Raw genomic sequence first — 18,262 nt, 5'->3', positions numbered from 1 at the left:
ACAGTATATAATAAATGTTCATTTCTTTGTTCAACAATTAATGTGAATTCTTCTTCATGGAAAAATAAGACATCCCCTGAAAATAAGACCTAGAGCATCTTTGGGAGCAAAAATTAATATAAGACACTGTCTTATTTTCGGGGAAACATGGTACACAAAAAGGAAATAAACCCATTCTAATTAAAGGAACAACTGAGGCTTACTGAAGAAAACAATAAAAAAAACCCATATCTGTGGTGAATTTGTTGGTGATGTCAATTAAGAACAGATCCTTCTTGGTTGTGGCATCATATCTTTTGAATATTTTTCCTTAAAAAGCTTTCTTGTACTTACTCTAACATTCTTCTAATATAAGACAAAGGGTGAACATACATGTGTGAAATAATGCAGTTTGGCATCACTTTAACTGTCATGGTTCAATACTGTGGAATCGGGGGATTGCAGTTTGGTGAGGCACCAGCACACCTTGGCAGAGAAAGTGAATGACCTTGTAAAATTACAAGTTTTATGATTCCACAGCATTGAGCTATGGAAGTTTCAGTGGTGTCAAACTGCATTAATTCTCCAGTTTAGATGCACACTCATTCCTAAAGGTTTTATGCTGTTAAACCATCTAATTTTGTATGCTTTTACTGTGCGTGTGTGTTACAGTAGTTTTGTCCCATTTATATAAGCTGATGTGCTTTCAGTATAAAATATTGAACCTCATAGAAGAAAAATATCAAATAAGTAAAAATATGGTGTAAATTCTGCCAGATGTTATAGAAATGATGACACCGAGGAGACACCCCGCAACTGTTTTTGAGGCAGCCCCTATTCTTATTATTGTAGATGAATATATACCATACAAACTGCTCTATGGGGTCTGGATTTAAAATCCTTTTCACTCAAGTTTTGAGGACACTGTAATAAAACAGTACTTTATAACCCATTCAAGGTCTATTAAATAAAGGCACTGAAGAATCCCTGTTCCGTTTGAGATAGGCTTGTCAAGTTAATCTAATTTCCGTGACCGTGAGCACGAGGCATGCTAAAGCTATAGTCTTCTCTGGGTGATTTTAAGAATTAATTATTTAGGTTTCATATTTCTGTTTAATAATATCTGCACATTACTGCATTTCATTTATTCCTTTATGGTTTACAATATTAGTCTAATTATGACTCTGGGTACTTTCATGCATGACACTGTTGAAAACATTCTCTTCATCAAACAAAGGAAAGAACTGCTGAGCCAGGACACCCATCAAGGAAAGGAAAGTTTGTTAGGCCCAATATGGTAATAAATTCTGGCAAGATGCTTGTTGCAAAAATGTCAGCTTGTCAAAGGCTTAATCATGGCTGATCGTCCCGGTATCTTTCTATTATACTGGGAGAAATTATTGTCTACAACTTCAGAGCTTGTGAGCTTGTTAGTTGCACTGGGTTGTTTTTGTTGTTGTTTTTAGCCCAGGTTGTGGGGGGAGAAATGGAAAAGAACATCACTCTGACCTGATTCTGTGATTGTGTCAAAACTTCTTTCAAAGATCTCCATTAGAGCAACAAGAGGGTGATTAATATTAGGTATGATGGGGCGAACTATCTCAAATCCTGCATGGGGAAAGGTGAAGCATTAGATCTTATTAGACCGTATTTTAGAGTTACTCAATTATATTTCAACATGTTTGTTGCCTTTTGATGTGTTTAATTGTTCTGCTTTATTATACTATGAATTTCTATTTTTTTAAAATAATGATATATGGATGTTTGGTTTGTTTGCTGTGTTGATGGGCTTGGTCCAGAAGTGTGGTGTATAAATATTTAAATAAGCAAAACTGTTTTCTCCTAAATACCTGTTAGGGCTGATAGAGAAGCACTACCAGATTATCACTCTCTCTCTTTTCTATTTATATATTTCAATGTTCCTCTTTAAGCCAATAAATGCTTCCAATGATATGATTTTACTACCACACCATAATTACAGATAACTTATCAGAAGAAAATCTCAGTGATTACCTATTATTGTCATGCCAAATGACCTTCTTGCTGCATGCTTCAAGCATAGGTGTAACAAGGCATTCTTCCTATCGACAATTTGGTATTTAAGCTTCTGTGCTAAAATACAAAGAAAATAGCTTTGGCAATTTGGATATTGGCAGTTTTGTATTGAAGCTTTCATGAGTCCCTTAGGAGAAAGGTGGGATAAAAATCAAGTAAATAAATGAATAAATTACAAAAAGTAGTTTTCTGATTTCAATGCTAGGTTTTCTTTTGCTGGCAGGCAAAGATATGCTTGTTTAAGCAGGCTTTTAACATGCAATCACTTCCAGAGAAAATTTGTTTTGGGATGTGTGCTTATTTTTGTTTATAAGTTTTGTATCCTTATAAAATATTTTTAGACTATTTTAAACAAAATGTATTTCATTTTAAAATATTGTAAGGTTTTAAGCAGTTTTATCTGTGAACCACCTTGGGTTCCATTTGAAGAGAAAGTCAGAAAATAAAATTTCAAAATAAATAAATAAATAAATAATAGATTGGTCAAAAAGTATAAATAGGTTGTGGGTGATGAATGCTTTTTAAATTCAGTGTAATGAAAAGGCTAATTTAGAATAATAAGATTGACATGCATCGAAATGAGCTCTGCTGATGTATTCCATATATACCATGGCTGTCCTTCTAAGGAACCTCTTACCTTGAATTGCTAGAGGTGGATTTGGTTGGGTTTGGGAGACAGTGGGAGAGACAGAAAAGGATATCAGTCTCGCCAAATATCACAGATTGAAATTAATATTTATTTTTGTGAACCTGCTGTTTTGTCCAATTGCAAGTCTGTCAATGAGCTCTTTCTATAAGGATGGTGACTGATGATGATTATATGATGAAAAGAAGGTGAGAAAAATCAGTCCACCTATTCCTGTGCAATCGTATCTGCACAGCACCTTCCAGTTTCACAATGCTGCTGAATATCTTTTTTTTCTTTTTGAGAAGGTAAATATTGTAACCCTAAATATGCACATTTAGAGTGAATTGCTATATAAAAATAATCAGAATCTACACAGGAGAGGTGGAATAAATAAGCAAAATGAAGGCTGGAATTGATATTTAGGGAATATTAGAAGGTATAAATCCTGAAAAATTAGAGTTTCTTGGGGATTAAATATACAGGATGCCTCTTATTTATCCAGTTACACTTACAGGAATCCCAAATCAGATAATATGCAACCAGCCATATAAACCTGATAACCCTTAAAATCTTTCCAGCTTCACCTTATAAATATTGCTGTTGTATTTGGGATATTTCCTCCTTGGGCTACAAGGAAATATGTTTTTCCCCTCCATGTAACATTACTTAAAGCAGTGGTGGTAGTAGATTGTGAGAATTTAAAATTTATTTTTACAACTCAGTGATTTCAAATACAAATGAAAGATTTTGAGACTCACATAGTGCCTGTTACATGGATATTGAAATGCAAGGTACAAACCAGGATAGGTTTATATAGAGTAGTTTTGTTCATTGCTTTCCTAGTGTTTCTTTGATCTAGCATTATGTGCACTTTATGATGCATGTAAGAAGCTATACCATTGAAATCTATTTAATGAAATTCCCATTTGCCAGCATATAATGAGGAACTGTACAAATTAATTTAGCCCTTTCTACTAAAAATAATAGACATGAAAGCCTCAGAATCCTTGTATCTTAAAGATTGGAGGGGAAATGTACAAGTTGATGGAGAGTAGTGCACTGCTAACTAGTGGGTTTAAATGTCAGCTATCTTCTTTGCTTTCTAATTTCCTTGTGGAGGGGATTATTATTATTATTATTTCTTGCCCGCCTCGCTAGAGGTGGGTTACAACATTCTTAAAACACACATTCATCTAAAAATATTTTTAAAATACACATATTAAAACATATTTCCACAAAATACATAAGATGCAAGTTTAAAAATTGTCATTAAAACTCTCTGGGTAGGCCTGCCAGAAGAGATAGGTCTTCACTTGTGTCTTAAATTGCAATAGGTGATCTAGCTGTTGGTGCTTTTCCGGCATGATGATGGAATCCACTTGGGCAGTTACAAATGTATAACCTAGAGTAAATGCACTGATGACTTTCATATTTATTTATTTATTTATTTATTTATTTACAGTATTTATATTCCGCCCTTCTCACCCCGAAGGGGACTCAGGGTGGATTACAATGAACACATATATGGCAAACATTCAATGCCAACAGACAACAACATACATTAGACAGACTCAGAGGCATTTTTAACATTTCTCCAGCTTCACGATTCCGGCCACAGGGGGAGCTGTTGCTTCACCATCCAGTAGTGGCTGTACTTCCACATTCCTTTCCTCGTGTTTTGCTGGCAGTTTTATGGTGTTGTAAATTAGCCTCCCGCATAAAGCGTCCCTAAATTTCCCTAATTGACAGGTGCAACTGTCTTCCGGGGCTGCATAGGTCAACAGCAAGCCGGGGCTATTAATGGTCGGAGGCTTAACCTGACCTGGGCTTCGAACTCATGACCTCTCGGTCAGTAGTGATTTATAGCAGCTGGTTACTAGCCAGCTGCGCCACAGCCCGGCATATAAAAGGTAAAGGGTTTTCTAAGCCGAAGAGCCAGCATTGTCCATAGACACCTCCAAGGTCATGTGGCCGGCATGACTGCATGGAGTACCGTTACCTTCCCGCTGGAGCGGTACCTATTGATCTACTCACATTGGCATGTTTTCGAACTACTAAGTTGGCAGAAGCTGGAGCAACAGTGGGCACTCACTCCGCTCCCAGGATTTGAACCTGGGACCTTTCGGTCTGCAAGTTCAGCAGCTCAGTGCTTTAACACACTGAGCCACCTATATATACCTTGTCTTATTTCATGGGATATGGTGGGCAAGTCACAGAAACTCCACTTACCAGTCAGGAACCGCTGTGATCAATGAGGGTCCATTCCCTGTCATTTGGGAAACATGTGACCTGTGTTCCCAACCCAATCCCCTCATAAGCAATCTCTGGTACAAGAGGGATAATGATGGGGACCCCACTTCAGCCTGTCATAATGTGAGGGTGGGGATGAGAACATCAATCAACTGCTTCCTAAGTGACAGGGAAACATCACAGTGGATGCTATCTAGTAAGTGGGGACTGGCGGAAGCTCAGGCCGTGAGCCACTGCATAGCTGGATAATTACATTTGTTATGTATTTCTAAGTGCTCAATTGCTTATGTCAAAGTCAGCAGAAAGAGGTTAGTTGTGTTGGAAGTGGCAATGATGTCTTCTTCAGTGTGTTCTTCCATCATGAAGCTAAAGGTGTAGATAAAGCATTTGTGTCTATCATTATATGATTTGTTGTTTGACAGACTTTGATAATTGGTAGATATGAACATTTGGTCAGTTCATGATTCTCAGATTGAACTGAGCCACTTTAGGTACATTTTGAGGTTCCCCAAGCCAAAGTGGGCACTCCCCTGAAGCTGCTAGAATTGAAGCTGAATCCCAGCTATAGTGTCATTTGGGATGCTACCTTTGGAAAAGGTTCTTTTTCCTGGAAACATAGGAAAGGTTTTATTTCTATAAGAATGCCTAGTTGAGTGAAATGTAATGAAATGATTGACCCAACCACTATCTGATGCTAGAGCACAGTTTTGTGAAGGCTCTCCAATCAAAGAAGCGACTTAACATGTTCCAATTGTTTGAAATCTGTTTTAGTTTTATTAATTATCCATAGTCCCAAATCTTGGTTATACAACAGAGAATGAATATTGTGATATATTTAAATTAATGTATTTATATTTAATATATAGAGAATATAAATGCATCTTAATTTTAAATGAATATATCTGCAATTGCACATGTTTGTTTAGTCAAGCATGTATATAGTATATAGCTAATAATATATAGGTAATAATGACAACATAGTAAAATGCAGATATGTATATAACATTGCTCAAAAAAGTAATCATTATCGCTATCATAATCATAAAATCTTGCAGAAAAATGGCAAGTCAAATGAGTCAGTTGTCTACTGAATGGTAAACCAAGAGGAAGTCAAAGTGAATTCCAGCTCTGAAGAATGCCCTGTCTATTTCAGATGCCCATGTCCAGTAGGTCTTGACAGCAAAGGGCCATAAAAGTGAATTTCTGATGTTGATCAGAGTGCACATGCAGGTTCCTGAAGGAGGAGAGGGTCTTTGATATATACTGGCCTTAGACAGATTTTCATTCCTCTAAAGGTATGCAAAACGACTTCTGCTGATCACAGTAATAAATAAATGAGGGATGGACAAATCTGCCAGTTTTGGTTTCTCTCAATTTCCACTTTCTACTTTTTACCATTTAATTTTTTTCTGCACATTTCTAAATCTATTTTTTAAAAAAAAAAATAGGGAAAAGTCTATTTATTTTTTAAAAAACATTTTAGTGCTAAAAAGCTGATTACGTCATGCTGTTTTGCCTAACACATCCAGGTTTTCTCCCAAATGTAATTTCTTCTATTTACCTCCCTTTTGTAAGCTATTTGAACTGCTTAACACAATGTGTAAGCACTTTCCTGCAATAAGCATATTTCCATCAGTATTTTTTTGTAACTAAGGGACTTCATCATAACATGCAGATAAATGTAAACAGTGAAGGATAATTGGGACTAACAAATAAGTTCATGTCCTTCAGATTCAATGCCCTCAAATCTTGGCAGAAATGAAAAATTAGCAGTGTCAACCACTCAATGCTGCAATCAGTCCCTAAATTCAAAGTTTAGTGTGCTTAAAATCTCTAAATAGAACTAAAAAGTTTTTGCGCGTGCTGCAGTTGCTACCCCCTCCACCAGCAAATTGTTTTACTTGGAGCTCTTTCTTCTCTTTGAGTCTGCACAAACTTTCTATAGGCAAAGCAGGTTGTTAGCTTTTCTGAAGATACAGCGTCAAACGTCAGGTTGAATAAAAAGATGAGCTATGAAATCTCCTGGCAGACGATGTTCAGGGGTCAGAAGTATGGCCTAGGATTTTAATATAGTAGCAAGGAAGACACAAACCACAGAACAACAATTAGCAGAATTGGTGCCTGTGCATTTCCCTCTCTCTACTTATTTGGGAGGCCAAATGACCAAAGCAAATAACATTACCTTGTATTCCATGAAAGCCTCGAAAATGGAAGGAAATCCCCTAGGCTGGCTGCCACCGAAAACAAAAATGTAATATTTTCTTGATCCTATGTTTAGTGGGGATTGAAATCCCAGCTTAATTTAATCTTTTAACTTATTCTTTAGATAGCACTTGATTATGTTGCAATGCCACCAGTAATAGGATTGCAGACTTGAATAAAATGATGATAAAAAAGGTTGCTATTAACACTTGGAAAAACAAAGGCCTTAACAAAGGCTCTTGATGGCCTCACCCTGCATAACACAACACAGATGAATGACTGCATCTCCAAGTCTGTCCCCTGTTGTTTGATTTTAATAACTTCCTTTAAGTGCTACATACAAAAGTTTGAAAACACCATCAATTCAAACAAATTCTTGGCCCTTGGGGACCTCAGATGAAATCCATGTGTGAATGCATGAAAATTGTCCTCATAATATTGACCTATAGATCATAGAGTCTAAAACAGTATTTGAGGCAGAGATATGTGGCTATGATTTGCTTTTGGTTTAAACAGCAAAAAGGTGGACTAGGACGGCAGTGGAAGGAAAGCAATTTGTGAAATAATAAGCTTGTCAGTGGCATGGAGAAGGAGGGCCTTGAGTCACATGGTTCAGTGGTCTTCAATTTTTGTCCTCCCAGATGTTATCAATATCGGCTCCCAGAAATTCCAGCCATCATGACTAAATGTCCGGGGAATCTGGAAGCTGAAGACCTTTAACACCTGGATAGCCTAAGGTTGCAAAACATTGAATGCATATAAAATATATAGTCCTTTTCCTTGCTAAATAATATCTAGCAATACATGGAAGAAAAGTCCATGAGAAGGCTAGCCTGTGTCATGGTACAACTGTCTCAAACATGTTCCTAATTTTACACCAAGCTAAGCAATCTGCAGCCAAGAGCATCAGCTTATGAGGAGCATCTAAATATTACCGCTGTGCAAAACATTGGAGGTCTGTTTCGTAATTCAGAGATTTGTATGATTCATTAATACAAATCTTCAAATTATTAACTGGAACACGACCCCCTCTAAAAATTACAAAATGAAATGAAAGCCTCTGAAACATTTCAGAAATATTAGTAAAGATTTGTTGTTTTGGTGTGCTTCAAGCTGTAGTTTTTTTAAAATAATTTTTAATTGAAAAAAAATTAAAACTTCCTAAAAATTAGTATATGAACAAATTTTTCAGAAACTTTGCAGGAAATTTAAGGAGATAATTCTTGTAGTTTTTTAAAAAGATATTTGTAAAAACTTTAAATATTTCCTAAAAATCAGTAGATAAACTAATCTTTTTGAAACTTTGCATGATTGATGCCCTGTTAATGATGCCTCATTGCACAGAAATTCAAGAGGATACCTCCTGTAATTTTTTTAAAAAACATATTTGTAAAAACTTTAAAATGTTTCTAAAAATCAGTGGATGACCAAAATGTTCTAAAACATGGCAGGCTTAAAATTGTAAATGTTGCCCACAAATGTGCCAGGTTTCATCCTGATATCCATAAAATGACAGAGAAATGAATCTCAAAATTTCCCTCATTGCCTCTAATGGAACAAAACAATTGTGAAGCTTCAGGAATTCGGATTATAAAATGAAATTAGAACCCACCGAATCTTTACAAAACAAAGTGAGGGCCATCCAAATCTGTGAAATGAATTACTAATTGGATTTCAGCCGCTTCACACACCTCTACTAAATATACATGTAAAAAGCAGGTACCTAAAGGTTAGAATAATATACATTTTACAGGGATAAGCCAAAGGTGAACCCTTTCTGAACAAATCTTTTCAAGAAAACCCTGCCATGGATTTGCCTTTAATTGGCCATAGGTCAGAGATGACTGGAAGGTCCACAGCAACAACCATGCAATGGGGTCTCATAAACTTGACATAGGTTAGGTTGTCAGCATGTGTTAACTGGGCCTTTCTAAAACAACAGATTTGTACCTTGTACCTTAGAACCTTGATAAAATATCTTCTTTTCTAGCCACATGTAGCTGCAGACAGGAGACACTTGCTAAGCAAGGAAAATGCTTGCTCTGTAGTGCCATGAAAGGCCAGCAAATTGTTGTCATTACTTTATGTTTACCAACTAGAAGTGTCCTCAAGGTTAGTGTCATCCAATACAGCAACACATGGCCATCCTCCTGAACCAGATCAAACATTGTAGCTATAATATCAGAAAAATGGACAAATTCAGTGACTATTAAAAACATGAAGAAAATAAGACAACAGCATGTAGTGGTCTAATAAAAAGAGATCAGTGAACGAAAAAGGCTTCAGTCTAGAAGGCTATAAGCAAAATCTAGACAGATGGCCAGTTTGCAGCAACCTTGGTGAGGAAGAGATGTTGGTAGATTAAAGCAAGTATGTGTACCAGACTCTTTGCAGCTGTTTTCATTCCTCTGAATGAGAAACATACGAGTGACAGAAGACTGGCCCAACCAGTGTCATTGAAGACAAAATGCATTCCTTGAAATTCTGAGTCGATCAGACCATAGTACACACATTATCTTACACTTGTCTCAGCTGCAGCCCTGGCAGTCAAGACTTCCTGCTACAATCTGAACATTTCTTTGATTGTTTTCCATTTCTGTCACTCAGTTAGCAGTTCCCACATGCTCCTTAAAGTATTAAAAACACTTTATTTAATTTTCCTTTCACTTTGCAATCATGGCACAAATTCTTCCCATTTAAAAAGTCACTTTTAAAAATTTAATTTTAAGCAATTGCACCACATCTTTCATCTTCTCATATGGATGATAATATGTCTAAGCAGACAAAGGCGGCATGCAAACCTAATGGCATGCATAACAAACAGGGTGCATTTGTATTAACTCCCTTTACTTAATACAAACTTAAAGACAAGAGTGCTCCATTAAAGCTGTGCAACTGAGCTAGAGTTCACTCACAATGTTCTGTGCCACTAGATTGTAGAAACTGTATTGGTAGGTATAATAGACTACTGAGAATTTTGCACAGTTTTATTCTAATCAAATATCCCACTCCCCAAAGTATTGAAAAGGAATCACTCTCTGAGAAAAAAAAAAACAAGGTTCTTTGTGCCAAAGCCCCGTACTTTGTGCTGAAAATCATAGGAATTGTAGTTTGGTAAAGTATCAGCACTCTTTGGCAGAGAAAGCTAAAGATATTATGTGATTCCATAGCATGTACCACTACATCACTACATACAAGTAGTTGTAATTATTATTCTCAGTGGCTAACCCATGGATTATTCCTAAATGACTAACCATAGTGAAACTTACTCAGTCCACTGGTCTTAGATGGTATCAACAGGTATGGTTGGTTTGGGTGAGTATAAGATATGAGACTGTTGTGCATGCCTTGTGTTCCTTGGTCCTACTGTGGGTAGCCTCCGATTATTCTTAACTTCTTCATGGTTTTATTCCAAAGATGGAGAATGCATGTCTTTTGATTACCCTTTCAAAATCTATCACTGTATCAGTTACAACCGTATATCATTTCCAGCATTGCAGTATATATTGGAGAAATCCCAACTAATCCTTCATGGCCACTTTTGGACCATGCAATCAAAGTATCAGTTAGTCCTGGCAAGAATATGATCAAATGGAATTTTTGAAGCCAAGCCATATATAGTGCTGTGCCAGCTTATATCTTGCAATGATGAGATAACTACAAACCAAATGGGTGTTAAAGGTTTGTACCATCTTAATGGAATAAAACTGGGTCCCTTAAGCTAGTTGGTGTGGGTTCAAAGGTACTTAATTTGGCAACTATCATGCTCAGAATGAGGTCAGACAATTACCCAGCCCTCTAAAGATGACAACGAGTGCTGTAAACTGTACACATTTTGTTTGGAAGCACCTAACACAAAATGGTAAAAAATAACTTGCAGATTGCTACTTCCTTTCTGCCTACAGTTATTGTTTTTGTTTTGCTTTTCGACATTGAAGGTTACATTTTAACACAACTGTAAGAACATTGAGTTAATGCAGCCATTTTAGCTAGGAAAAAAGAGATATGCTTCTCACAACAGATATACTGAGTGTGAAAAAGTTACTTTTTGAAATACAACCCTCAGCATCATGGTAACCAAATATTACTACTATGGTACTACTACTACTATTACTACTCCAATGGCATCATTAGGGGTGTGCACGGGATGAAGACTGCATCGGGTGACACCATCAAAGGAGTTGTCATTGAAACTGACATTTTATAAAAATAGAGCACTCACCATCAAAATTTCCAAGGGGAAGATATTTAACCAAAATATATAAAAACATCCATTAATTGCTTTTTGTCTGCTTAAGCCTGTTTAAAAGACCATAAGCTGAATGGAATAATATAGTCTTGACTGCCCATTAGTAGTTCAAAAAGGATGGAGTCAGCCTGATTTCTTTTGAAAGGGAGTTCAGAATCAAGGTTCTGCTATAGAGAAAGAGATGTCTTTTATAGTAATGAAATATTCTATCATCTCCTTGGTTTTTTTTTCTACCTCATTTTCTTCCCCTTTCTTCCTATCAATTTTAATTCTCCATTTTGTGGACTAAATCCAACTTTTTATCCCCCTAACATCTAAGTATTCATTTTATATATGTACAATCAGCCCCCCCCCCCCCCCCCCGCATTCGCTAAGTTAGGAACTCAAGACTCAAGTGAAAGTGAAACACTGTTGGTATTTTTTGTACCTGAAAGATCACATCTCTAGTGAACTCATCACAAAGGCTGTTGGAATCATCACACATTGTGATGATTCCAGCGGTACATGTCAGGTGGCATGGAGAACCCATCACCCCACATCACCCGACTCACCCAATTCACCATCTCAAGGAGGGAAGCATCAACCACGCGGCTTCCCCCATTGTTCCTGGTGGAACACAGGAAGCCTTTCATGTTTCCATGGCATGCTCCATGTTGCTTTCCCTTTAAGCACATAGCCCTTCTGGAAGTACCTGTGTATCGTGTAATGCAGGAGTCCCCAAACTTTTAAAACAGGGGGCCAGTTCACAATCCTTCGGACCACTGGAGGGCCGGACTATAGTTGGCCACTGAGCAATAAATAATAATAATAATAATAATAATAATAATAATAATAATAATAATAAAAGAAGGTTGGAAGAGACCCCTTGGGCCATGTAGTCCAACCCCCTTCTGCCTTGGTGCACCAAAAGCACAATCAAAGCATCCCTGACAGATGGCCATCCAGCCTCAATGTTAACAACAACAACAACAACAACAACAACAACAATAAAGAGGGTTGGAAGAGACCCCTTGGGCCATTTAGTCCAACCCCCTTCTGCCTTTGTGCACCAAAAGCACAACCAAAGCATCCCTGACAGATGGCCATCCAGCCTCAATGTTGTTGTTGTTGATAATAATAATAATAATAATAATAATAATAATAATAATAATAATAATAATAATAAGGGTTGTAAGAGAAGAAGAGACCCCTTGGGTCATTTAGCCCAACCTCCTTCTGCCCTTGTGCCATGGGGGCTGGATAAATGGCTTCAGTGGGCCACATCTGGCCCCCGGGCCTTAGTTTGGGGACCCCTGGTGTAATGTGAGCCAGCAGGCTCTGTGCTTGAAGCGAAGGCAAAGTGGAGCATGCTACAGAATTTACCCCCAAGTAATGAGTTAGTATGTCATCCAGCATGACTCTATGGTTTGCTGACCAAAGACTCATAGGAAGCTGACCAAAGAATTGCTCTGAGGATTTAGAGATTTATAGAGAAGTATTCTCTCTAGAAATATTTAGGTCCCCCAGCATAACCCTAACTTAGTGAATGTGGGGGGGCTGATTGTACATATATAAAATGAATACTTAGATGTTAGGGGGATAAAAAGTTGGATTTAGTCCACAAATGGAGAAAGAATTAAAATTGGTAGGAAGAAAGGGGAAGAAAATGAGGTAGATTCCTTGAGAGAATATTTTAATCAAATTCACATATATTCAGATTCACAGAAGTCAAACCCACAAATGTAGAGGGATGACTATATGTTTGTCTTGAATTTATATCTCACCTTTCTCCCAAGTTGGGATTCAATATATTAGGAAACTCTGAATCTAAATGTAGAATTATGCTGCTAACATGTGGGTGGTTGTGGAAAGGCAGTATTTTGGGGACTGAAAACCTCTTTATAATGTTTATGGGCCTTTAAAAAAAGTGGCAATAAATTCATTATCACAGGGGTTGAGAAATGTGACAGGAGCCCTCAATGTTTGATAGTTGGTTGGTGAGAACACTTAATGACTTGCTTCCTCCCATGAGAAGTCTGGAACAATCTTCTTAAGATGGGCAGAAGCCAAGCGACTTGAGACCCAGAATGGGAAATATAAAAGTTCATATTTAGAAGTGAGGGAGGACTGGGAAAATTTAGCTTTCTTTGACCTTAAAACTCACCCTGGTTGATTGTACTTGCAATGCCAGTTAGCTTGCTTCTGACACTTTACTGTATTTGTGGCCTTAATTGAGGGACCTAAACAAACAAATTAATCACAACAGCCCATAAAAATGACAGAATTCATATGGCAGCATTCTTCATTCCCTCCAATTTGTTTCCCAGAAATCCCCACAGCAATTTATTTGCTGAATATGCAAGAATTCTCCTCCCTTATGAAAATTACAAATTGTTGTCAAGGTTAACGAGTTAATATTCTCATTCAATATTTATTTTATTGGGGAGGTAGCAGGATAGAAGGTGGGGAGGGCAACCAAGGGAAGAATGAAGCACTGTTATTTCTGCACTTTCCTTTCTTGCAAAGTCTAGTTTCTTAATCAATATGACAAGGACACTGTCCTTTGGATAATGCCCTGAATCATCGGGATGAAAAAAAATGAGCTTTATTAATCAACAGCTCCTGATTAATTATTATAAAGTGAGGCTCATACATTTCTGTACATTTTAATAATTCCTGAAGAAGGCTAACAACGTCCCCGATGATTTGAAGACTTTGGGAGTCTGAATATTTCTGAGCAATGTCACAATAAATAGTCCAAGGGTACTAGTGTTCACTGACTAATCCAGTCCTTTTCAATCCAGTAAATGAGTAAAAACCTTCTTTTTTCCTATTCCCCCATCTATAATTCATCATTTGCATACAAAGTAAGAAGCAGGAAACGGCAGCCTCATCAGTTTTCAAAATATCAAGGGACAACCCGGGTGATTTATAGCAGACTGCATTATCTAGTTTATATAACTAGAATTTTGCTGTTTAAAGAAAGGGGGGGGGGGAGAGAGAGAGAGAGAGAGAGAGAGAGAGAGAGAGAGAGAGAGAGAGAGAGAGAGAGAGAGATTCACAGACCTGAAGTAGCTTGATAACAGTAGCTGAGTGCTATCTAAATAAACTGAAGGTCACAACTGCTGCTGTTGTTATTTTCTCCGGGAATTCAGAACGTCATTGGCCCAATCAATCCAAACCTGTTCAGAAATTATGCTCAGTCCTAGAATTTGGGATGAAATTATCAGGAAAGACTGCCTTTGATCATGTGTAGAGTACATTTCTATGCTCACTGGATATTCACATCTAGTTATGAAACATCTGGAATTCAACAAGAAAGGTTCCAATTGAATGTGTTTTATTTCTACCAACGACCTCATCAGATCGCTGCTGGAACTGTCACACATTATGGCGAATCCAGAGGTACCCATCGTGGGGCATAGGGAACCTGTCTTCCTACGCCCCACATTGCTGGACTCACCCATCACCCCATCCCACAGGAGGAAGCATCAGCCACCCAGCTTCCCCCATTGATCTCAACTGAACCAGAGAAGTCTCCGATGTTGCTGTGGTGGCATGTGCTAGTTTATCTTCCCTTTCACCATGGAGCCCTGCCAGAAGTAACGGAGCATCATGGAATGGGAGCCGGCAGGCTCTGTGGCAAAAGGAAAGGTGAACTGACACATGCTGCTGAATTCACCCCCCTCTGATAAGTACACAAGACTGAATGATACCTTCTGCATTGAAACAACTAGAATTTTGGCTAACAATTCATTTATTTGAATTCAGTGCGACAGAGTAGGAAATATTTCAATTTAAGACAACAAGTACAAAACACTGAAAATATTTGTCCAAACTACTTGAACAACGTAATTGTTGGTTCACCAGCATTGCTGGGATAACAACCAAACAATCGTAGAGTTGGAAAAGACCACAAAGACCATCCAGTCTTACCCATTGTCATGCAGAAATGCACAACATTCTTGGCAGAGTATGATTTCCAACAAGTCTCAGGATAGTTGAAATTTCCCATTACTACTACACCTCTCCTTTCTGAATGTGTGACCATTGAAGTCCTCAGCTTGATTTTGAGATGCATATTCAAATTTGGCTTCTTCATTTTCTGAACAAATATATTTTTAATGAGTATGTTTATTGAATCTTGGTTTTAGGTTATAGCAACACAACAAACTTAGTTATGACAATAAAATGTCAAATGAAAATTGAATACAAAGAACTAATAGAGATGGGGAGAGGAATTGTTCTGACTCAATCTTCATAAACTTTAGTCATAAAATAAAATAAATAATAAATGTTCTGAGCTGGCCCTGACTTAAGTGACCAGTGGAGACATGGCCTCAGTCTTGGTCTAACCCATCCACCAAAGGATGTGTAAAGCCATGAGACACTGATAGATTGTTTCTAAATTCTAGATAGGCCTCTTAATTGTATCAATTTGGGCCTAGAAAAAATGTAAAAATAAAAAGTATTAACTGTGCACTGCCCAGTTCTATGGAAAATTAGTATATGATCTAAGAAGTGGATTATTTATACTCTTTGGTTGCCCAACATGTTGGTTTACAACACTGGAAAACTATATAGGTCTAGCACTCCAACTGCTTAAAGAAGATTCTCCTTGTTTTTCAGTTCTATTTCACCAAATTGACGCAATTATGCCGTGTTTGAGTGTCCTGCGGAAATGAGGGGCAGAATTCCAAATTGCCCAAGCTTGTTGGTGTCTATTCCTAATAAGGGTGTGCATAATACCTCAAAACCTTACCAATTTTGGATCTGTTTTCAGCTGACCCTCTGTTCTGTTTTCTGAGCTGTTGGCAAAATAGGGAGGGGTGTGCCATTGGAGACAGTGGGGAAACCTTAGAGGCTTCTTTCTTAGTCATTTTTAGGCCTATCAGGAGGAAACCTTCCTCTCTCATAGGCCACATGTATGACTGCAAAGTACCTGCCAACATTCAGAATGTTTTAGCAATTTACTAATCTTGGGTTATTTTTAAAAAGTTTTTACCATAATCACAAGAGAGTTCTGGGAATTGTAGTTGCAGCTGGTTGTGTCCATTCTCAGCCAATCAGAGATTGTTGCTGGTTGTGTCTATTCTCAGCCAATCAGAGAATGGGCACAACCAGCACTGATTGACTGAGAAAAAAACTTGAGCAACACAGAGAAAAACTTCAACTCCCATCATGCACTCTGCCAGGGAGGGGCCTTTGAGAGGGAAGCTGGAAAGCACCCAGCTTCGTCTTCTAAAGAAATGAAGAAAATATTCATCAAAGAAGGAAAAGGAAGAAAAAGAAGATAGAGTGATGCTAGTGTTGCTCAGCCCCCATTAGGTATTCATGACCTGTTTTGGGTTAGGGCTTTGGGTGGCCCTCCCCAGCCCATTTCAGCTGTTTCAAATGCTGAATTAGCCGAACTTCCTGAGGCAAAATGGATATGTGCACACCCCTACTTCCTAACTCTTCAACATCTGTGAAGACAATGCCCCTCCCCGCAAACACACACACACACATTGTATTGATTCACAGCATTGAAGAATAGGTCATTGCTTTAGAATGCCATGCAACAACTGGAGTGTCTGCATTTTTACCCTCTATAAATATGGGTTCTGATCACAGATAACGAAAATGAGATTAGGACATTTGCTTTCTCCAGAGATAACAGCAGTCTCGGTCATAAACCTACCATATGGCAGATTTGGCAATCTTTACAGAGGACTGTGGTTTAATTATCGCAAAGACAGATTCAGTTCCCTCTTTGCACAATGCCTGGGTTCTCCAGACAGCAAAGCCTGGCAGTGCAATTAAGGGGAAAGCTGTGTTGTACTTGGCTCAAATGTGAAGTGACCTTACTGCGTCCAGCCCTGTCACTTCCTAACATTTCACTCATGATTAAGTTTATCATTTCAAACAAACAACATCAAATGTCAGGTCTCTGGTCTGCTTAGCAAGGGGGGGTGGGGGAGGATGAGATACCACATTGCAAACCACTGAGTCTGCCATCCTCATCAAGTCTACTTTAGTGTATCTCTCTGTGAGTGTTTGTGTGTGTGTGTGTGTGAAGTAATGAGGGGAAGAGATGAAGGGAAATATCAAGGGTTTTTTTTCTCCACTTCAGTAATGAATTGTGACAGAAAGTAAAGAGCTTAAGTAAAGTCTGCCTTATAAATCCAAGTCCAAATTCTTTTAATTTCCCCATGCATAAAAAATTAGGATTAATTATTTATTTACATGACACTACCCATTTGTATGGCATTTTACAAAGTATTGCATGCCAAATTGGGGGGAGGATGGAGGGTGGGGAGGGAAGAGACAGCATTCAGGCCCCAATGAATTTACAATCTTAATTTCAATAGGGAGAATGTGGGCAAATGGTGGATGGCTTTGTTCAGGTTTGAGGGCACTCAGAAAAAAGGAACATTTTTGTGCCCCACTTCATTGGTGGCAGCATTCAAGATGTAGTCATTGGCAAGACTCTGAGGATTGCCTTGTTCAAGCTGCTATTGCAATGTCCTCTAATTGAGTGATAATCAACAGTTGTGGTTCCAACATCAGAGGTACAAAATAGTGCATCCATTTTGTATTTTGGTCCCAACTTTAAAGGTCAGTCAAAGACACTGAACCTAGTTGAGGCATTGGATTCAGCACCTTGGATAGCCTCTTTAAAGTTTTGATTTAACCCAGAATGGGGTCACCAGCTGCAAGTTCGGTATAGTGAATGATATATCTGGAAGATCCAGATTCCTATAAGGCCAAGAAATTCACTGGGTGTCCTTTGAATTAGTCCTTCTCTCAGTTTCACCTTGTTGTGGGGCATGATATAAATATAAGTAATAACTACAGTAAACTACCTTGACCTAGTTCAGAGCACTTGTGTAAATAGTTGGTAGATAGATGATAGATAGTAATAGTCAGATAGATAAATA

Source organism: Anolis carolinensis, chromosome 4 (genome assembly GCF_035594765.1).
Source record: "Anolis carolinensis isolate JA03-04 chromosome 4, rAnoCar3.1.pri, whole genome shotgun sequence".
NCBI lineage: Eukaryota > Metazoa > Chordata > Lepidosauria > Squamata > Dactyloidae > Anolis > Anolis carolinensis.
This window is presented reverse-complemented; position numbering follows the sequence as displayed.